A 23788-nucleotide genomic window follows, 5' to 3' on the forward strand; every position below is an offset into this window, starting at 1 on the left:
CCTGAGCGTGGGCATAATTTTGAAGATAAAAATAACTATATTTTAAGAAGCTACAAATAATTTCTAATGAGACAAAAATATATTAGCAGATAAAAGTCTCACTTGTGTAATATTCAAATATCATTGAGCAAGTACCTCAAATAATCTGTCCATATTTTCCCTTAATCCAATAATTACAGAGCAGCTTGATGACTTTAGTTGTCACTCCGTATTCATTTATGAAGTTGTCTTCAATAACAGTTCACTTATGAAAGGAGATTTGTAAATCTTAATAGGCTGTCAAGAGTAACTTGAACTAAGGATGAGAAAGGAGTTGGAGGTGCAAGAAATTAGTAAAGATAATTATACATTCCTTTGCAACTCAAATCCTAGTTTAGCAATGAAAGCAAACATGTAGGAATAGTTAAAAGGTGAAATGTGTAGGGTATAATTCACCAGTTTCCTGGTGCTAGGAGTACATTTTGCCCCTTACACAGATTTACATAAAGAAGATTTGATTTATTGACTATTTTCTAATTTTGAAAAATTCTTTAATAAGTTTTTTATTCTAACTTCAATATAGTTAACAGACAGTGTTATATTGGTTTCAGGTGTATGATACAGCGATTCAACAATTCTATACATGACTCAGTGCTCATCATACTAAGTGTACCCTTAATTCCAATCCCCTATTTCACTGTAGACTATTTTATAACTGAAACTGTTTAATGCTTGCTTGTATGCGTCACCTCACTAGCCACCCCCCGCCGAAAGCCACTCAAGAACTCTATATCAGTAAAATAACAGAATTCTTTTTCATAAAAACAGAATTCTGTTTTTCTGTTTCATAAAAACAGAAGCACATAGCAACATATGTATTCATCTACATAAACATGTGGTAACTAATGAGGATTAAATGTAGCAGTTTTATCAGAATACTTCACTCTTTCAAAATTTGTCCAGTTGGACAGCAGATCTTCTAAACCTCTTTCAGATAGGAAAGTGCACTCACAACTTGTACATTTTGGTATATATTGTTTTCAGTTTTCTGTATACACATATATCACTTTAATAGGATCTGCATTTCCTACCGTAGCCTTTCCCACACACAAATTGTCATGTTTACAGCCGTTTAATATTCTAGTGCTGACTCTGTTTTAATTAACTGAAACATGAATTACAGAAATTTAAGATATTTAAGATGTCTCTTTATAATTTTGTTTAAGTAGTAGTTGCTCTGGGTATTAAAACGTGTATGGAATATACCACAATTTAAAAAATATTGACATTTTACTACTTCAGGTAGAATCTAAAAACCTAACACCTAGATCCTTTATACTCATCCTTTCAATAATATCATTCTCAAAAAAAAGAAAAACACAGAACAAAAAATATACTGTCATACTTTCTCTACATATTATGAGATCTAGAGGACATAATATAACTTTTACTTTTAATCATCAGATATAATAATAAAAACTCAAGAAGAGAAGTATAGTCTATTATTTTACCCAAGGATGTATCTTTTCTGCCCTCTTTCTCTATTGGTATTTTAAGTCTGTTTTGTTTTACTTTGTTTGAAGAGCGTCCTTTAGCAATTCCATTTTCCAGGTAACAAATACCTTAGTTTTCATTAATCTAGAAATGTCTTATGTCATCTTTTTTCCTTAAAATATAGTTTTTTAAATGTTTATTTATTTTTGAAAGAAAGAGAGAGAGAGACAGAGTGCAAGTGGGGGAGGGGTAGAGAGAGAGAGGGAGACACAGAATCTGAAGCAGGTTCCAGGCTCTGAGCTGTCAGCACAGAGCCTGATGCAGGAGCTCAAACTCATGAACCAGATGATGATCTGAACCAAGGTTGGACACAACCAACTAAGCCACCCAGGCACACCTCCTTAAGAATATTTTTAATAGAGGGGTACCTGGGTGGCTCAGTTGGTTAAGCATCTGACTCTTGGGATTTTCTCTCTCCCTGTCTTTCTTCTCCTCCCCTGCTCATGCGTTCTTTCTTTCTCTCTCTCTCTCTCAAAATAATAAATAAATTAAAAAAATAATTTTTAAAACAGGTATGCTATTTTTATATGGCAGTTTTTTTTTTCTTTCATCACTTCAAAGATATTGTGCCATTTCTAACTGGCCTATTGGTATGTATGGATTAGTGGGAAATCCATTGTTATTTATATCATTTTCTCCTAAGTGTAATGTTTCTGTCAGCTTTCAGGAATTTTTTCCCTTTGTCTTTAATTTCAGATATCTAGTTATAATGTCTTAAACTGTTTTTTTTTTTTTGGATTTATCTTGTGTGGTTATAACCACTTCTTGAATCTACAGGTTTAAGTCTTTCACTGAAGTAAGAAAGATTTGACCATTATCATTTCCTTCATTTTCAGTACCATACTCTTACCTTTTCTCCTTCTTTGACCCCAATGGCATGAGTACTAGAACTTTATTCATTGCCTACAGATTCCACAGATTGATTGATATAATTTTTTTTTATTAAGGGGCACTTGGGTGGCCCAGTAGGTTAAGTGTCTGACTCTTAATTTGGGTTCAGGTTATGATCTCACAGTAGTGGGAGCCCCTTGTCCAGCTCTGCGTTAAGCATGGAGTCTACTTTGGATTCTCTTTCCCTCTCTCTTTCTGCCCTCTCCTTCTCACACTCTCTCTCTCAAAATAAACAAATAAACATTTAAAAATATTTTAAATTACAAACAGTTTACAGACTTCATTTTATTAAAAGTTTTAAATTTATAGCAAATTTGAGATATAGTGATGTCCCATATTCTTATTGTCCCTCCACATGCATAGCCTCCCCCATTCTCAATAGTCCCCTCATGCAAGTTTATTTTTTTTTAATCTATTTTCACTCTGTTGTTCAAACTGGATAATTTCTCTTGATCTGTCTCTAGTGTCACTGATTCTTGGCTTCATCATCTCCATTCTACTATTAAGTCCCTACAATTTGTATTTTATATTAGTTATTATATTTTTCAATTCTAAAATGTTCATCCTTCTTTACATTTTCTATTTGTTTTTTTTTAAATTTTTTTTAACGTTTATTTATTTTTGAGACAGAGAGAGACAGAGCACGAACGGGGGAGGGTCAGAGAGAGAGGGAGACACAGAATCTGAAACAGGCTCCAGGCTCTGAGCAGTCAGCACAGAGCCCGACGCGGGGCTCGAACTCACATACCGCGAGATCGTGACCTGAGCCAAAGTCGGACGCTTAACCGACTGAGCCACCCAGGCGCCCCTACATTTTCTATTTGTTGAGTGAGACTTTATTTTTTCATTTGTTTCACAAATAGCCATAATTGCTTGTTGGATAATTTTTATCGTAACTTTTTTAAAAATTCTTGTCCGATTATCCCAACCTATGTATTACTTCAGGTGAGATTTTTCTGATACTTGATTAGAGAGAAAAATAAAAAAAAGAATGACTCTGTACTAATGTATAAACCAACGTGATAGCTGTGGTTGCTTCAGGAAACTGGGGAACCTAAAATAATAATTATTTTATTCATCACTGTACCTTTTGAATGAATTAACTATTCAGAAAATAATTAAGATTTTTTAAAGTTAAAATGTTAGGTATTTTATCTTGTACTTTTTACTACAGTAAAATGTTATAACCTTTAATGAACTGATAAGTATTAAACCTTTAATAGGATTTAAAGGAGAATGAAATAGATAATATTTCTCAAACTTAATTGACATAAAACATTTATGTGCCATAATTTACAGAATTAGTGTGCATAAGAACATATTTTTTAAATGGTTAACATAATTAAAGTTGTATCTGGCCTAAAGTGTTCTGTTGAACACTTAACAAAAATTAATCTGTTTCCAGAGTTTCAAATTATTACGTGTACACCATAATTAGCATACCAATAAATTCTATCTTATTTCACCTTACATGAACTTCCCAGTTTAGTAATGTCAATATATAATGTCTTTGTATGTATATAGTTATATTTACTAATCCTTGGTATGGCTTATCTTTTTTTGCAACAGTTTTTTTTAACTTTTTAAAATTTTTTATTTATTATTTTCTTATTTTAGAGAGAGAGGGAGAACATAAACAGGGAAGGGGTAAAGGGGGAGACACAGAGAGAGAAAGAGGGGGAGAGAGAGAGAATGAATTTTAAGCAGACTTCATGTTCAGCACAGAGTCTGACTTGTGGCTTGATCCCAGGATCCTGGGATCATGAACTGACCTGAATTCAAGAGTCAGATGCTTAACTGACTGAGCCACCCAGGCACTCCCCCATAACTATTGATAGGCACTATTTTTTTTTTTTTTTTGAAATCCATACTACCCAACAAAATTACAAACTTTATAAAGTTGATGAGTATTTTTAATGTTAATAATAATTTATTGCCACTATCAAGATTGCATATCTACTTAAGCATTGCTTATTATGATGATTAAGAAATTTAGCAAAATAGGAGCACCTGGGTGGCTCAGTCCACTGAGCATCTGACTTCAGCTCAGATCATGATCTTGCGGTTTGTGAGTTCAAGCCCTACATCGGGCTCGCTGCTGCTGGCACAGAGCCCACTTAAGATCCTCGGTCGCCCTCTCTCTCTCTTTCTCTGCCCCTCCCCTGCTTGCACTTTCTTCCTCAAAAATAGATAAACATTATAAAAAAACAAAATTTAGCAAAATAAACCATTAAAATGGCTTCAGTATAATTCTAAAACTCTACATACTTCTTAGTCTAAGGAAGGTTGACTTTAAAATAATAAATGATTCTTTAGGCCAATAAGCAAAGCAAAGATATTTCTCTTTACACTCTCTCTGTTCTGATCTACTTCTTTATCCGAATAAGTTATTTAAAGTTGTGTTGCATTTGTTATTTTTGTTATATACTTGGATTTTATGATTATATTTGGTTTCAATGTTACCATTCCACCATATTTTTTTCTTCTTCCAATTCTATTGTATTCTCTTTCTTTTCAAAGAGAAGGCGTTTTAGCTACAAATAACAGATATTCCGTATTGGTCCAAGAGATCAACAGCGCTATCAGGAACCAAAATCTTTCTTGTCTCTGTTCTGTCATCTAGTGTTGGCTCCAGCCTTTTACTAATTCCTTATGTGGTTATAGAAAGGCAACTAAAAAAGCAGGAGGGATATCAATACTCATCACTCACTTCAAGTACAAGAGAGGAAAGAGAGTTCGTTTTGTTTCTTGTTGCTTTCTCTTTAAATAGTACATGTTTCCTTATCATGAGAAACTGGCTTGTTTCAGTCAGCCTCTGAATCAGTTAGCGTGGAGGAAAATGGAAACAGGATTGACTTTGACTCTTTTTCCCTACCCTGGGTGTCTGGAACGGTGGTCAATTTTCCAATTCAAGTTCTTGCAGGGAAGGGGGGATGCCTTGAACTCCTATTGAGAACCCAATTGCAAGTGTCTATTTTACTTTCTTTCCTTTATCAAAACACACATTTTTTGTTTGCTTACTATGTTCCAATATTTTGGGAGGCACCAAAATTAATGTAATTAGTTCTGTAATTTTGTACTGGCATCTTGAGCTGCAAATTAAACCTTTTTCACTATCCTATGTGGCATTTAACTGTAGAAAATGACTTCAAAGAAAATCTCCTCAAAATCCGAGATAAAGAAGTGTGTGTGCGTGTGTGTGTGTGTGTGTATACATATATATATACACACACATATATATATAATTAATTATACTTTTTATTAACTTTATACTTAAATATATAAATAAGATAATTTGCTTAAAAGCTTACCTAAATCAAACTGGAAAATTAATTTTCATAATTATACAAATTTATTAGTACTGCCTATTCCTAGTTTCTAGAAAGAAAACACTTATTATAAATTATTGTTTTTATAAGAAATATTGCACTGAGGTATCTTTAATGGGAGGAAAAACATGAAGTTTTCAGATTAATACTAGAAAGAAATTGCTGGCTGAGGAGAGGGAGTTAGCAGAATGGTCTCATTAGAGATGAAGTAAATTTAACTAGCTAGGTCTTATAGTGGAGCAAATATTAGAGAAAAGAAATAAAGTTTCTTCCTAGTTGAACTCTTGTTCTGCTCAAACTCTCCAAGGTTACATTAACCTAGAACTGTCAAAAAGTGCTGCTATTATAGCTTAAACAGGCTTAAAGAAGTTAGTTTTCAGGATTGGGCATTTTATAGAAAACCAAAGTATTCAGGAGACAGCTATTCCACTTGTTCTCTAAAGGGAGATAACAGAGAGTAAAATAAAATACCTTGAAATGACAAAAATAAAGTCATGTGAATAAGCAAATTTAATATCATTTTACCTGAATTAAAGAAGCTGGCTGTATAATAATGGAATATCAATGAAGAAAAAAAAATGGCAGTTAATATACAGGAAGAGTGCAATATAATGAGGAGGTAACTTAAGATATTAAACCAAGTTGGAGCACCTGGATGGCTCAGTCATTTAAGCTTTTGACATTGGTACAGGTCATGATCTCATAGTTCGTGAGTTCAGGTCCTGCATTGGGCACACTGCTGTCAGCTCAGAGTCCACTTAGGATCCTCTGTCTGCCTCTCTCTACCCACAACCCCCTCCTTTTTCTCTCAAAAATGAATAAACTTAAAAAAATATATATTGTAGGGGCGCCTGGGTGGCGCAGTCGGTTAAGCGTCCGACTTCAGCCAGGTCACGATCTCGCGGTCCGTGAGTTCGAGCCCCGCGTCAGGCTCTGGGCTAATGGCTCGGAGCCTGGAGCCTGTTTCCGATTCTGTGTCTCCCTCTCTCTCTGCCCCTCCCCCGTTCATGCTCTGTCTCTCTCTGTCCCAAAAATAAATTAAAAAAAAAAAAAAAACGTTGAAAAAAAATATATATATATTGTCAAGTAAATGTTAATTAAAAAAGCAACAACTTTAATTTTAGAGTTTACATAGGAAATCTGGCTATATTTTTCCAGATTAAAATAAATAAAACTTAATAGTGTGAAAGATATACACACACACGCACACGGACACACACACACACACACACACACACTACCAAGAGTATAAATAACACTGGGCATTTACAAATGACAGTTAATTTTTAAATACAGCAAATTTATGCATAATTGTTTGCTGTATATTTGTTATTACCCTAGGAAACTCATAAAACTGGTCAACAAATGTTTTATACCACTATGGTTTTTTAGCTTATTGCAACTTTTCTGCAAAATGTATAGTTTATAAACGTGTGAATATAATTTTATTTAATTTCCTAGAATTATGCTCTAAACATATTTAAATGACATAAAGATTTTCATTGTCTACAAACATACGTTAGACATAAACTTGGCACAGCTTATATTTACATTTTAATTATATAGGCTATTTTTCATATTTATATTGTACAATGTTTTTCTTGCCTTTCCTATTTTTGTTATTGTTTAATTAATGTGTGTGTTTTTTAAATAAGCATGCATGATTACATAATAAGTTAAAATAAGATGTCTTTGGTACCAATATCAACATAGAACCTATTATCTTATTAATTTTTCCTGAATACTTGGGAGGAAAAAAAATCCTAATGTCTCTTTTTAACTTTTTATATATTATTCAAAATTAGATAATCAAACAAAACTTTTAAAAAAATCTGTATGTTTCTAATTTGGGGGATAGTTAGACTCCCTCACATAATATTCCACGTAACCATTACCATTATGTTTAATTCCCCAGTTAGTTAAAAGCTAGTTATAATTCTTGATGAGTATTATTCATCTGGAAGTAGTCCGGCCTTAGCTTATAAATGTTTGTATTTTAAATGTGTTCTACCTAGACAAAGAAATAGAAGGTAATTACTTTGTTATATACTAGCATACTGTTTTGCCTCAGATGAGATCATAAGCCCGAATAACACTTAGATTTCAACCTGATGGAATGCTGCACAGAGGACCTAACTAGCCTATGTTTGGACTTCTCTTCTATGGAAACAAGAGATAGTACATTATACACAGCAATAGAAAACTAACACAGTTGACCATAACAAAAAGAACACCTGGGTTACAATGCTTTCTTTCTTTCCAGAAGGCATGCTAGAGAGTCTGGTTCATTAAGTGTGGCATACCTAGACTTGGAGAATTCAATATATACTTTTGTCCTTTTCCCAAAGAGTATATTTTAAGTTGAACTTTTACCAGTCTACTGATTTTGTTGATATGACTCTGGATCCATTCTAACTTAAAAATTTGCTTATATTTGACATTCTACAGCTTATTTATATACATTGGGAAAAGAAATCATAAATTGAGCAGTAAAATTGCATATATATGTGTATATACACATGCATATATTTATAAATCTATGTATACACATATAATAACCAGATATACACCCATACGCATACATACACTAACCAATATATAAATATGTGTATACTTTGTATCTATATATATATGTATATATTTAATTGTTGAATTTGAATGAATATTATTTTCTGGAGGGCTATGTCGTTTCATTCTCTTTAAAGGTGCCATATCATTAGTAGTTTTTCAGTCTCCTACCTGATATAAAGGCTGAAATTCTAAAAAATTATCATGGTTATGAAAGTTTATGCATAATTTGACCATGTTGATTATTATTTTTTGCCAAAAGAATAATAGAAATTAAAAAAAATGATTATACACAGCCTTACTCCTGGAGAGAAATATTCTTCTTTTTGTTTTCTAAATACAGATTAAAATAAGGGTGTAAAAAGAAGTTTTGGTGTATGTTTCAGTTGGCATTTTTTAAAAAAATATTCAAGTCTGGTTGGCATACAATGTTATATTAGTTTCAGGTACACAACATAGTGATTTGACAGTTCTATACATCACCTAACATTAGTCATGATAAATATAGTTATAATCTGTCATCATACAATGTTATTACAATATTATTGACTATATTCCCTTTGCTGTGCTTTTTATTTCCATGACTTGCTTATTTTATAAATGTAATCTCCCTCATGTAACCCCCTTTTAATCTCCCTCACCTATTTTGCCATCCTCTTACCCTCTAGCAACCACCATTTTTTTCTCTGTATTTATGAGTCTGTTTCTGTTTTGTTTGCTTTGTTTTTTGATTCCACGTATAAGTGAATTCATGTTATTTGTTTTTCTCTGATTGATGTATTTCACTTTACATAATCCCGTCTAGGTCCATCTCTGTTGTCACAAATGGTGATCTCATTCTATTTTGTGGCTGAGTAATATTCCCAATCTGTTGTGTACGTGTGTGTGTGTGTGTGTGTGTGTGTGTATACATGTGTGTGACATTTTCTTTATCCATTTATTTATGGATGGGCATTTGGGCTGCTTCCATAACTTGTCTATTGCAAATAATCCTGCAATAAACATAGGGGTGTGTATGTATATCTTTTCTGATTAGCTTTTGTTTTCTTTGGGTAATACACAGTAGTGAAGATACTGGATCATATGGTAATTCTTTTTTTAATTTTTTGAGGATTCTTCATACTGTTTTCCACAGTTGTTGCACCAATTTACATTCCCACTATCAATGTACAAGGGTTCTCTTTTTTCCACCTCCTCACCACCACTTTTTATTTCATGTCTTTTTGATACTAGCCGTTTTGACAGGTGTGAAGTGATACCTCATTTTTTTCCATTGGATTTTGATTTGCATTTCTCTGATGGTGAGTGATGTTAAACATCTTTTGATGTATTTGTTAATCATCTGTATGTAGTCTTTAAAAAAACTATTCAAGTCCTCTGCCCATTTACGATGGGATTAATTTTTTGTGGGTGTTGACATGTATGAATTATTGATGTATTTTGCATATTAACCCCTTACCACTTAGTACCTTGCCCTTTTGTTTGTTGATGGTTTCCTTTGATGTATAAAAGCTTTTCATTTTGGTGTAGTCCAGAAACTTTACTTTTGCTTTTGTTTTCCTTGCCCAAGAGACATATCCATAAATACGTTGCTAGGGCTGATGCCTCTGTTTTTTCTAGAAGTTTTATGGTTTCATTTCTCATTCATGTATTTAATCTATTTGAGTTTATTTTTGTGTATAGTATAAGAAAGTGCTCTAGTTTCATTCTTTTGCATTTAGTTGTCCAGTTTTCCAAACACCATTATCCAAAAGATAGTGTCTTTTCTCCATAGTATATTCTTGCCTTTTTTGTCATAGATTGATTCACCACCAGTTTACTCTTACTAGATTCCAGTAAGGTATCTAATCACATCCAGGGCCTCATTATATAGGTAGGCCAGTATCAGCATAACATTCTTACTAATAATTAATAATGATTCTTAAATCAAAATGTAATTTGTTTTATTCATGTAGTTATTTAAAAAGTTAAGGAGAAAATAAATCTTTTTTTAAATTACAAATTTTATTTTTTAATTTTAATTTTAATTTTTTTATTTTTTTAATATATGAAATTTATTGTCAAATTGGTTTCCATACAACACCCAGTGCTTATCCCAAAAGATGCCCTCTTCAATGCCCATCACCTACCCTTCCCTCGCTCCAACCCCCATCAAGCCTCAGTTTGTTCTCAGTTTTTAAGAGTCTCTTATGCTTTGGCTCTCTCCCACTCTAACCTCATTTTTTTTTCCTTCCCCTCCCCCTTGGATTCCTGTTAAGTTTCTCAGGATACACATAAGAGTCAAAATATATGGTATCTGTCTTTCTCTGTATGGCTTATTTCACTTAGCATCACTCTCCAGTTCCATCCACGTTGCTACAAAAGGCCATATTTCATTCTTTCTCATTGCCATGTAGTACTCCATTGTGTATATAAACCACAGTTTCTCTATCCATTCATTAGTTGATGGACACCTAGGCTTTTTCCACAATTTGGCTATTGTTCAGTGTGCTGCTATAAACATTGGGGTATAAGGGCCCCTATGCATCAGTACTCCTGTATCCCTTGGGTAAATTCCTAGCAGTGCTACTGCTGGGTCATAGGGTAGGTCTATTTTTAATTTTTTGAGGAACCTCCACACTGTTTTCCAGAGTGGCTGCACCAGTTTGCATTCCCACCAACAGTGCAAGAGGGTTCCCGTTTCTCCACATCCTCTCCAGCATCTATAGTCTCCTTATTTGTTCCTTTGGCCACTCTGACTGGCGTGAGGTGATATCTGAGTGTGGTTTTGATTTGTTTTTCCCTGATGAGGAGCGAAGTTGAGCATCTTTTCATGTGCCTCTTGGCCATCTGGATGTCTTCTTTAGAAAAGTGTCTATTCATGTTTTCTGCCCATTTTTTCACTGGATTATTTGATTTTTGGGTGTGGAGTTTGGTGAGCTCTTTATAGATTTTGGATACTAGCCCTTTGTCCGATATGTCATTTGCAAATATCTTTTCCCATTCCGTTGGTTGCCTTTTAGTTGTGTTGATTGTTTCCTTTGCTGTGCAGAAACTTTTTATCTTCATAAGGTCCCAGTAATTCACTTTTGCTTTTAATTCCCTTGCCTTTGGGGATGTGTCAAGTAAGAAATTGCTGCGGCTGAGGTCAGAGAGGTCTTTTCCTGCTTTCTCCTCTAGTGTTTTGATGGTTTCCTGTCTCACATTCAGGTCCTTTATCCATTTTGAGTTTATTTTTGTGAATGGTGTAAGAAAGTGGTCTAGTTTCAACCTTCTGCATGTTGCTATCCAGTTCTCCCAGCACCATTTGTTAAAGAGACTGTCTTTTTTCCATTGGATGTTCTTTCCTGCTTTGTCAAAGATTAGTTGGCCATACTGTGTGGGTCTAGTTCTGGGGTTTCTATTCTATTCCATTGGTCTATGTGTCTGTTTTTTTTTTTTTTTTTTAATTTTTTTTTCAACGTTTTTTATTTATTTTTGAGACAGAGAGAGACAGAGCATGAACGGGGGAGGGGCAGAGAGAGAGGGAGACACAGAATCGGAAACAGGCTCCAGGCTCCGAGCCATCAGCCCAGAGCCTGACGCGGGGCTCGAACTCACGGACCGTGAGATCGTGACCTGGCTGAGGTCGGACGCTTAACCGACTGCGCCACCCAGGCGCCCCTATGTGTCTGTTTTTGTGCCAATACCATGTTGTCTTGATGATTATAGCTTTGTAGTAGAGGCTAAAGTCTGGGATTGTGATGCCTCCTGCTTTGGTCTTCTTCAAAATTACTTTGGCTATTCAGGGCCTTTTGTGGTTCCATATGAATTTTAGGATTGCTTGTTCTAATTTCAAGAAGAATGCTGGTGCAATTTTGATTGGGATTCATTGAATGTGTAGATAGCTTTGGCTAGTATTGACATTTTAACAATATTTATTCTTCCAACCCATGAGCACAGAATGTTTTTCCATTTCTTTATATCTTCTTCAATTTCCTTCATAAACTTTCTATAGTTTTCAGCATACAGATCTTTTACATCTTTGGTTAGGTTTATTCCTAGGTATTTTATGCTTCTTGGTGCAATTGTGAATGGGATCAGTTTCTTTATTTGTCTTTCTGTTGCTTCATTATTAGTGTGTAAGAATGCAAGTGACTTCTGTACATTGATTTTGTATCCTGCAACTTTGCTGAATTCATGTATCAGTTCTAGCAGACTTTTGGTGGAGTCTATCTGATTTTCCATGTATAGTATCATGTCATCTGCAAAAAGTGAAAGCTTGACTTCATCTTTGCCAATTTTGATGCCTTTGATTTCCTTTTGTTGTCTGATTGCTGATGCTAGTACTTCCAACACTATGTTAAACAACAGCGGTGAGAGTGGGCATCCCTGTCGTGTTCCTGATCTCAGGGAAAAAGCTCTCAGTTTTTCCCCATTGAGGATGATGTTAGCTGTGGGCTTATCATAAATGGCTTTTATGATGTTTAAGTATGTTCCTTCTATCCCGACTTTCTCAAGGGTTTTTATTAAGAAAGGGTGCTGAATTTTGTCAAAGGCCTTTTCTACATCGATTGACAGGATCATATGGTTCTTCTCTTTTCTTTTGTTAATGTGATGTATCACGTTGATTGATTCGCGAATGTTGAACCAGCCCTGCATCCCAGGAATGAATCCCACTTGATCATGGTGAATAATTCTTTTTATAATCTGTTGAATTCGATTTGCTAGTATCTTATTGAGGATTTTTGCATCCATATTCATGAGGGATATTGGCCTGTAGTTCTCCTTTTTTGCTGGGTCTCTGGTTTAGGGTTAGGGGAGATGACTAACATAGATAAAATCATGAATGAAAATGGAATTATCACAACCAGTCCCTCAGAGATACAAACAATTATCAGGGAATATTATGAAAAATTATATGCCAACAAATTGGACAACCTGGAAGAAATGGACAAATTCCTAAACACCCACACTCTTCCAAAACTCAATCAGGAGGAAATAGAAGGCTTGAACAGACCCATAACCAGCGAAGAAATGGAATCGGTTGTCAAAAATCTCCCAACAAATAAGAGTCCAGGACCAGATGGGTTCCCAGGGGAGTTCTACCAGCCGTTTAAAGCAGAGATAATACCTATCCTTCTCAAGCTATTCCAAGAAATAGAAAGGGAAGGAAAACTTCCAGACTCATTCTATGAAGCCAGTATTACTTTGATTCCTAATGGATGGTGTTCTTTAACCTCCATGCTTTTGGAGGTTTCCAGACTTTTTCCTGTGGTTGATTTCAAGCTTCATCGCATTGTGGTCCGAAAGTATGCATGGTATGATCTCAATTCTTGTATACTTATGAAGGGCTGTTTTGTGATCAGTATGTGATCTATCTTGGAGAATGTTCCACGTGCACTCGAGAAGAAAGTATATTCTGTTGCTTTGGGATGCAGAGTTCTAAATATATCTGTCAAGTCCATCTGATCCAATGTATCATTCAGGGCCCTTGTGTCTTTATTGACCATGTGTCTAGATGATCTATCCATTTCTGTAAGTGGGGTATTAAAGTCCCCTGCAATTACCACATCGTTGTCAATAAGGTTGCTTATGTTTGTGAGTAATCGTTTTATATATTCGGGGGCTCCCGTATTCGGTGCATAGACATTTATAATTGTTAGTTTTTCTTGATGGATAGACCCTGTAAATATTATATAATGCCCTTCTTTATCTCTTGTTACAGTCTTTAATTTAAAGTCTAGTTTGTCTGATATAAGTGTGGCTACTCCAGCATTCTTTTGACTTCCAGTAACATAATAAATAGTTCTCCATCCCCTCACTTTCAATCTGAAGGTGTCCTCAGGTCTAAAATGAGTCTCTTGTAGACAGCAAATAGATGGGTCTTGTTTTTTTTTATCCATTCTGATACCCTATGTCTTTTGGTTGGCACATTTCGTCCATTTACACTCAGTGTTATTATAGAAAGATAAGGGTTTAGAGTCATTGTGATGTCCGTAGGTTTCATGCTTGTAGAGATGTCTCTGGTACTTTGTCTCACAGGATCCCCCTTAGGATCTCTTGTAGGGCTGGTTTAGTGGTGACAAATTCCTTCAGTTTTTGTTTGTTTGGGAAGACCTTTATCTCTCCTTCTATTCTAAATGACAGACTTGCTGGATAAAGGATTCTCGGCTGCATATTTTTTCTGTTCATCACATTGAAGATCTCCTGCCATTCCTTTCTGGCCTGCCACGTTTCAGTACAGAGATCAGTCACGAGTCTTATAGGTCTCCCTTTTTATGTTAGAGCACATTTATCTCTAGCTGCTTTCAGAATTTTCTCTTTATCCTTGTATTTTCCGTTTTCACTATGATATGTCGTGCAGAAGATCGATTCAAGTTACGTCTGAAGGGAGTTCTCTGTGCTTCTTGGATTTCAATGCCTTTTTCCTTCCCCAGATTAGGGAAGTTCTCAGCTATTATTTTTCAAGTACCCCTTCAGCACCTTTCCCTCTCTCTTCCTCCTCTGGAATACCAATTATACATAGATTATTTCTCTTTAGTGCATCACTTAGTTCTCTAATTTTCCCCTCATACTCCTGGATTTTTTTATCTCTCTTTTTCTCAGCTTCTTCTTGTTCCATAATTTTATCTTCTAGTTCACCTATTCTCTCCTCTGCCTCTTCAATCCGAGCTGTGGTCATCTCTATTTTATTTTGCAGCTCATTAATAACATTTTTTAGCTCCTCCTGGCTGTTCCTTAGTCCCTTGATCTCTGTAGCAAGAGATTCTCTGCTGTCCTTTATACTGTTTTCAAGCCCAGCGATTAATTTTATCACTATTATTCTAAATTCACTTTCTGTTATATTGTTTAAATCGTTTTTGATCAGTTCATTAGCTGTCGTTATTTCCTGGAGGTTTTTTTGAGGGGAATTCTTCCGTTTCGTCATTTTGGATGAGGAACCACCATTTGGATTTCCGCACCACCTGGAGTGGTGCTGAACTGCAGGGCACTTCCCCTGTGCTGTCTTGAATAACTTGTGTTGGTGGGCGGGGTCTCAGTCAGACCTGATGTCTGCCCCCAGCCCACCGCTGGGGCCACAGTCAGACTGGTGTGTGCCTTCTCTTCCCCTCTCTTGGGGCAGGATTCACTGTGGGGTGGCGTGGCCCGTCTGGGCTACTTGCACACTGCCAGGCTTGTGATGCGGGGATCTGGCGTATTAGCTGGGGTGGATCGGCAAGGTGCACAGGAGTGGGAGCGGCAGGCTCAGCTTGCTTTTCCTTCAGAGATCCGCTTCGGGAGGGGCCCTGTGGCACTGGGAGGGAGTCAGACCCGCTGGAGGGGTGGATCAACAGAAGCACAGCTTTGGATGTTTGCGTAGTGCAAGCAAGTTCCCTGGCAGGAACTGGTTCCCTTTGGGATTTTGGCTGGGGGATGGGCAAGGAAGATGGCGCTGGCGAGTGCCTTTGTTCCCTGCCAAGCTGAGCTCTGTTGTCCGGGGCTCAACAACTCTCCCTCCCGTTGTCCTCCAGCCTTCCTGCTCTCCCATCAGAGGTGTTAACTTATAACCTTCCAGATGTTAAGTCCTGCTTCTTGTCAGAACACACTCCGTCCAGCCCCTCAGCTTTTGCAAGCCAGACTTGGGGCTCTGCTTTGCCGGAGGGCTGCCCCTCTGTCCCAGCTCCCTCCCGCCAGTCTGTGCAGTGCTCACCGCCTCTCTGCCCTTCCTACCCTCTTCCGTGGGCCTCTCGTCTGTGCTTGGCTCCGGCGACTCCATTCTGCTAGTCTTCTGGCGGTTTTCTGGGTTATTTAGGCAGGTGTAGGTGGAATCTAAGTGATCAGCAGGACTTGCAGTGAGCCCAGTGTCCTCCTATGCCACCATCTTCCCAGAAGCTTCTAAATTACAAATTTTAAAGAAGAGTGATTTATAATCATTTGTAATAAGAGGATATGATTAATCAAATACTTTGTAATAAGAAATATCTGTTGAATTTGTGACTTCACAATCTGTACAGTTAAAACTTAAGATAGAACAGAAAAATATAATATTTCACCTTTTAAAATTGGACTTTTGTTAACATATAAAAACACAAATGAACACTAGCATGCTTGATACACTTCCTTCACCGTTTTGCCATATGAATCAAACTTTATTTTTTAGTTTAACTTACTATTTGTAGGTATAACAGACTTGTGAAAATTAACTGGAATAATTCAAGCATTCATTCACTCCAAGGTTTAGGTTTATATTTTTTTGCTGTCTGGTATGTTCCAGCTGAACTGCTTACACTCACCTACTTAGAGAAATATTTTCTGAACATTCTACCTGAATGGGTCCCTCATCATTACATCACCTTCTCCACCTTTCCTTTTTTACATGTATCCCTACCTGCCTTTATAGCCTTTCCTTTTACGTTTCTATGTTTTTGTCTCTTTCCTCCAATACAAAACCATGGGTATTATAAAACCTAGGCCAAAATACTCCAACTGAATGTTTAGTTATTCCACAGTATAAACATATCACATGGTTTTTTAACATAGTTATTCATTGAGTAAGCTTATATCTTCAAAGTACTGAAAAGAAAAAAAATGTATTAATTTGCAGAAAGTATCAGACAGTAAATTAGGATTCTATACCAAGAGAAAATGTCTTTTACATAAGACAAAATATAGACTTAGTTTTTTTGGCATTAAAAGTAGAGAGAATTGGGGCGCCTGGTTGGCTTGGTCGGTTAAGTGTCTGACTTCAGCTCAGGTCATGATCTCATGGTCCGTGAGTTCGAGCCCCGCGTCAGGCTCTGTGCTGACAGCTCAGAGCCTGGAGCCTGTTTCAGATTCTGTGTCTCCCTCTCTCTCTGCTCCTCCCTTGTTCATGCTCTGTCTCTCTCTGTCTCAAAAATAAATAAACGTTAAAAAAATTTTAAAAAAAAGGGGGAGAGAATCTATTGTTAGCAGATTAGCACTACAAAAATGTTGAAGTCCGTCAGGGAGAAGGAAATGATGCTAATGAGATATTTGGGTCTATAAAAGTGAATAGTCAACACTGGAAATAGTAAATGCTTGATTAAATAGAATTAAATAAATTTGATTAAATAAATGTGTTTTCTTATTGATTGACACTTTAAACTAGGACCAGTGGACAAATAGCAATAATGCATTTTAGGGTTTATGACATACATAGAAGTAAAATGTATGAGAACAGTGGCACAAAGACTGGAAAAGGGGAGATGTAAGACATACCGCTATCAGCTTCTCATAATGCACAGATATAGGAATAATATGTGAAGTAATGTGACCAGTTTAGGTTAATAACGTGAATCTTTGAATACTGGAGCAACCTCCAGATAGATAGATAGATAGATAGATAGATAGATAGATAGAGTGAGCTACTAAGTCAATAAAGTGAGACAAAATAGAATCACCCAAAATATTGAACAATACCAAAAGTGGCAGGAAAAAAAATGAGATAGAATAAACCTCATAACATTGATAAAACTTTTTTCTAAAACAAGATGTAAAAAATAGGGAACTAATTCAAGTTCCTGTTGGCATTTCCACTAATCAAATATGTTGCACTGTAATACATTTTTGAGGTAATAGTTCAATTTATATGTTCTCTTTTTTAATGTTTAACTTAAAAGCAAAAACTGATATATTTGAAAATCAGGTAGTTATTTTACATCAATATTATTTTTTTTTTATTTCTTCTTCCGTGAATATAGTGCTAGGTTGTTAAACAATTGGACATTATAAAGATGTACATAATATGTTTTTCTTTTACATAAGAGCCAGACAATGTTGGATAATATGCCTATAAGCATAAATTAAAATGTGCCTGGATGGCTCAGCAGGTTACGTGTCCAACTCTTAACCTCAACTCAGCTCATGATCTCCTGTTTGTGAGTTTGAGCCCTGCATCCACTCTGTGTTGATGGCCCAGAGCCTGCTTGGCATTCTCCCTCCCTCTCTGTCCCTCCCCCACTTGCTCTATCTCTCTGTCAAAATAAATGAAAATAAAAGAAGTTAAAAATGCAGTAGGGGTGCCTGGGTGTCTCAGTCTGTTAAGCATCCAACTTCGGCTCAGGTCGTGATCTCATGGTTTGTGAGTTCAGACCCAGCGTTGGGCTCTGTGCTGGCAGCTCAGAGCTTGGAGCCTGTTTTGAAGAGAGAGCCTGTGTCCCCCTCTCTTTGTCCCTCCCCCACTCGCACTGTCTCTGTCTCTGTCTCTCTCTCGAAAATAAACATTAAAAATAAATTTTAATGTAGTAAAGTACTTCAAAAAATAGAACTTAACACTTGTAAATATTTTTATGAAAACAGTTATACAAATTATAAAAAGCCATTTATCGCTTCTCGGCCTTTTGGCTAAGATCAAGTATAAAAAGCCATTTATGTGTGTGGCTCATTTAGAGAAACAAACAAAAAAAGGATTGATTAACCAGCACCTTGTGTTATAAAATGTAACCCTTCCTTTTTCTCCAAAGCAACGCTGCTGCTCTGAGGGCATATATCTGACATGATGACTTTGGCAGCTGGAAGAAGTAGGAGGAATACAGGAAACATCAAAATATCCAAGTAATGCTTAGAAGTATTGTCTGCTTGATTTTGAAATAAACAAAAATGGAATTTTACTATTCTTACTGTTTGATTTCCACAATAAATAATACTTCTCCCAACAGCAGAGAGAGAAAAAAAGGTTGTCAAATGCAGAATTGATTTTTTTTTTCTAGTGAAGAAATTTTTTAACCATAAAAAACGTTGTCTACTCAAAGAGTGATCAAATGCATTTAAAAAATTGTAGTCTGAGTAAGAGTTTTAAGAGATGAATTATTTTAAGCAATGAGTTAGCATTTTAATTAAATTCCTATTTGTGTGAATTTCATGTAATTTCAAAAAAAGACAAATAATACAAATGTTTAGAGCAAATCTTTTAAGATTTGTTGATTCCTTGGATATAAAAATTTTAAAAATAAATATTTTTAAGTGAACTTTGGTCTTAAGTTAGATTTTGACAAATGGGCAAACATTGAAACATATTCAACATTGCTATTAAATTAAAAAATTAAAGCATGAATAACATGCGTTTTATTTATATTGTCAAAGATTAAACAACTTCAGTGTTCACATTTTCAAAGCTATAAGGAATTGAGAATTCTTCTATGTTGTCATTAAGATTGAAAATTTTTATTATACATATTTTTCAATTTGATTAAATACATGAGACTCCTTAAATATGTATAATTTTGGCACATAAATCTCACTGATAAGACTTTATGCTAAGTTTTCACAAATCCATGTTTAGTTTCATATAGGTAACTGAGTTATTTTAAGCATCATATAGGATAGTAAGTTGGAAACAATATAAAATAGCAAGAAATTGGACTTATTTAAATAAGGCAGGCATATTATTACAGCCTTAGGAAGTAGTTTTGTAGAATAATATGTAATGATGTGATAAAATGTCCATTTTATGATATAATATGAAAAAATAATTTCTAAAGAAAATTATGCTTGTAAGTTTTGTTTTTTTTTTCTGTTAGAGAGTTAAGCCTATTTGCCCTAATCATGTGCTAGATATGCTTGATTTTATTCCTGTGATATTTTATGGTATATTAACCATTTGTGTGTATATATCTTAAAATACTTTTTCTTTTTTTATGCTGGTTTTTATGTTTAAGGAAACATTCTTCTATTTCTTCTAATAGCCATCTTTATATGTATGCCATTTTGTAATACCTTTATCCTAACCCTTCTATCATTGCCATCAATATTATCATTTCTAATCTTTACCTCTGTGTTTTTAAAATAATTTCAACTAATTGATTTGTCAGCGCTTAATTCCCAGCTATTACACATGAGAACATTAAGGAGCTCAATCCACTTCTACTTTTTCTTATCTTTTCCCCATTTTTGTGATTTTTTCCTTATTTTTACCAATTACATTCTATGATTATGAACCACTTACCCTTCCTTTGTTTTACTCTTAATGTTACAGTTAAATGTTCTCAGCGTTCACCTCAGACATTTTACGCATTTTCCCAATCATCAATTGTTTGAATGAAATTTGTTCCCTAGAGTATTTGTGAGTAATCTATCTAGACTTCTCAACTCAAGTTCTAATGTTCTAAACTCAAAGATTTGTCTTTGTTCTTTTACTCAAAGGAAAACTTGCCTAGATAAAATATTCTTGCCTCCCATGACCTTTCCTTAAGTATCTTGTCAATGTAGCAACTGCTAATAAGGAATACTGCCCTCCAGAAGTATGATGTCAACCTGATTTAGTATACCTATCTCCTATCTATCTATCTATCTATCTATCTATCTATCTATCTAATGTAGAGAGAGAGAGCACACGCAAGCAGGGGAGAGGGGCAGAGGAAGAGGGAGAATGAGAGAGAGAATAACAAGCAGGCTCCCTGCTCAGTGTGGAGCCCAATGTGGGGTTTGATCCCATGATCCTGGGATCATCACCTGAGTCACAATCAAGAGTTGGATGCTCAACTGACTGAGCCACCCTGATGCCCCATGATGTAGTAGTATTTTTAATAGATACCCAGACTATCATTTATCTTTACTGGAGTTATTTACACTTAAAAATTATTTCATAATTTTATCATTTCCTTTGCAAATTATTTGATTTTCTGCCATCTTTTATTATTTGCCTTTTTCTAATGGTGTGTGTATGTGTGTGTATTTAAAAAAATTAATGTTTATTTTTGAGAGAGAGAGAGAGAGAGACAGTGTGCAAAAGGGGGAGAGGCAGAGAGAGAGAGGGAGAGAGAGAGAGAGAGAGAGAGAGAGAGAGAGAGAGAGACAGAATCCAAAGGTGTGTTCATTCTTTATGTTGTTCTTTCAAGGCTACACTCTGCTTCATTAGCTTTTTATTAGTTTATCTAGAAATATCAGGTAATTTTTAAAATATATAAAGGTCTTGTAAAAATTCTTTGTGTTTTATTGTGGCTTTAACAAAGGACTTAAAAATAAGACCTTCATGTTTTCTTGAGCTTTTGCCGGTCCTGACTTCTATTCATTTTTATGACTTGTATCTCATTGGTGATCTATGAGATCTGCAGCCTTTGATATCCCAAATTATTTCAAAGCAACTTTCCCTGCCTCTACCAGCAATTCTGCTTTGGTCAATTATTCTTGCTTACAGCAGTTGCCTCTCAACAAGTAACGTGGAAGATTTATGACATTGGCCTGCAATGGTCACCTCAAAATTTCTAATTTTTCCTGTAGCACTTTCATGGCTTCCTATGTGGCTTGTCTTAGAAAGCTCTCACATCAACTTCATGGTCCTAAAAGGAAATGTATGGCACACTCAAATTAAGAAATTTCATTGTGTATTTTTTACAATAAGAATATGTACAAGGTGTAAGGATGGCTAAAACCACAAAGAATAATGCAGGAATCCACAATAAGTAGCAGCAGAGGTGCTTTTATTCACCTGAAAACAGAGCAACTCTCAGGAATGAAGAGACCTGGGGATCAAGTGGCCCACAGAACCTGGAAAGTGAGAGGTAAGTAAAGAAAGTTGCCTTAAATGAAGTAGTGACTTTCATCCAAGGGATATGACAGACTGAATAGCCCCCAGGGACAAATATACTGGAGTAAATATATTTATATCAATATAATTCCTCCCTATGATTTCTGGCAAGGACTCTGCATTGGCTGTATGGAACTAGAAGCCAATGAGCTGACTTCCCAGGGCAGAGGGCAGGAGAAGGAGGAGAAAGAGCAGATTTAGAACCACAAATGGAAGATCTGGCAAAGTTCATCACTTTGCCCCCTAAGTTTTTCACTCTTATCCTTTATGTGGGTAAAAGTTTGTGTCTCTGTCTCAGGCATACACAAAGCATAATCATCTGCTAGTAAATGTATCATCATGGGTGCTATCAATTTGTATCCACTGACATTCTTCATATAAAGTGGTGGGAATGTGGAGGAAAAAATACATAATATAAAATATATAGCTGCTATTGTCCTGGACTTGCTAGCTAGCCCATGAAGTATAAGTTAGTAAAAATAGACACCTTTATGTGTCTAAATAATGATAGGCACTAATCATTCCATATATATTTTACCCTCTTCTACATCACAGATAAATTGAATTCTTGACCTGGGGAAATAACTCAAAGTGTTATTCCTGTACAATATAAGCTACCGCTGCCTATTTTTTTTTTTTTTTTTTTTTGTTAGAAATCAGCTTTCCACTGACCAAAGTTTTAAGGAAAGATAGTTCTAAGAAGAATTATGCTGAATTCATTCTGATTTCCAGTCAGTCCTCCTGTTCTGTGCTAGGTATCAACAACATAATTTTCACGAGTAATCAGGAGAAAAATGAACATTGCAGGTTCCATATTGATTTGTTATTTAATCTGAATGAGAAATGCCAAATGATAGGGGGCAATTTTAATTTCCAATTCATTGGAATCATTGGTAGGTTCTCTGAAGGAAGCAGACTTCCCTTGGATACTATGGGAACAAGTTATAGGAACAGAAACAAACATCCTTCAGATTATTAGGTGTAGTAAAAAGAGAAACCACTCCTATCTCTACTCTTGGTTTCAGGATTTATATTTCTGGCTATGGGGGAGACTGCCTCATATGTTGGTTGCTGATTTTAGAAAAATGCCTCATCTTATAAGCCAACTTCCCAATGCAACATGTTCATATTGGCCATCTATTCCCTTAACTGAGCCCTCTGAAAGTCACTATGGAGCTCTCCCAAGTAGGATAGTTCTGGTTGATGGAATGTGTGAGAAGACCAGAAAATTCCACACAGATGAGTATACTGACACATTTACCTTGCCATAACTTTCCTGGTAGGAAGTGTTTTATGGAATACCTTGGTAAGCATCACAATAGTCTATAAACCTGTGAGTGACAGTACTGGCAGAAGTGTTATAGACAGAGAAGGCAAATCTACTCCCCAAATGTAAGTCTATCACTGTCAGGGTAATTGCTGCCATAATAGACAAGGTCTAAGATCATCAATCTGGTGCTATGACACCAGATTATACCCTATGGGGCATAGTGCCATTCTGAGAATTTATTTGTAATTTTTACAGAGATAACCTACACTCATTTAGAAATCAAGAAACCTGTGATTGAATGCATCTTAAGTCCTGCATCCTTTTTCCGAATGTTTTTCTGTTTTCATTCCATAGATTAATCAATGGTGTTTCTATCTACTTATTTACTTGGACTAGAAATCTTAGAAACGTTCTCCACTCATTTCTGTATTTTACTCTCCATGTTCTTTTTAAACAATTTTTTTTCAATATATGAAATTTATTGTCAAGTTGGTTTCCATACAACACCCAGTGCTCATCCCAAAAGGTGCCCTCCTCAATACCCATCACCCACCCTCCCCTCTCCATGTTCTATCAGTAACCAGGTTGCAAAAATTATATTCAAAACACCACAAAATCTGTTCCCTCTCCTTCATTCTCTATTATATTGTCTCTCCCAGAGACTTTCCTAATATTCTTTGTACCACAGCAATAGTCTTCCTCAGTACTTCC

At 35.6% G+C, this 23788-nt stretch overlaps 1 long non-coding RNA gene across 1 annotated transcript; it reads left to right on the forward strand.

Moving 5' to 3' along the window:
- The first annotated feature begins 865 nt into the window (after positions 1-865).
- LOC125911346 (uncharacterized) lies at positions 866-18892 on the forward strand. The gene is made up of 2 exons (XR_007454318.1): positions 866-1006; positions 18746-18892. It is a non-coding gene; the product is annotated as an uncharacterized LOC125911346 (long non-coding RNA).
- Positions 18893-23788: the final 4896 nt, after the last annotated feature.

This window comes from Panthera uncia (assembly GCF_023721935.1).
Source record: "Panthera uncia isolate 11264 chromosome C1 unlocalized genomic scaffold, Puncia_PCG_1.0 HiC_scaffold_3, whole genome shotgun sequence".
Classification (NCBI taxonomy): Eukaryota; Metazoa; Chordata; class Mammalia; order Carnivora; family Felidae; genus Panthera; species Panthera uncia.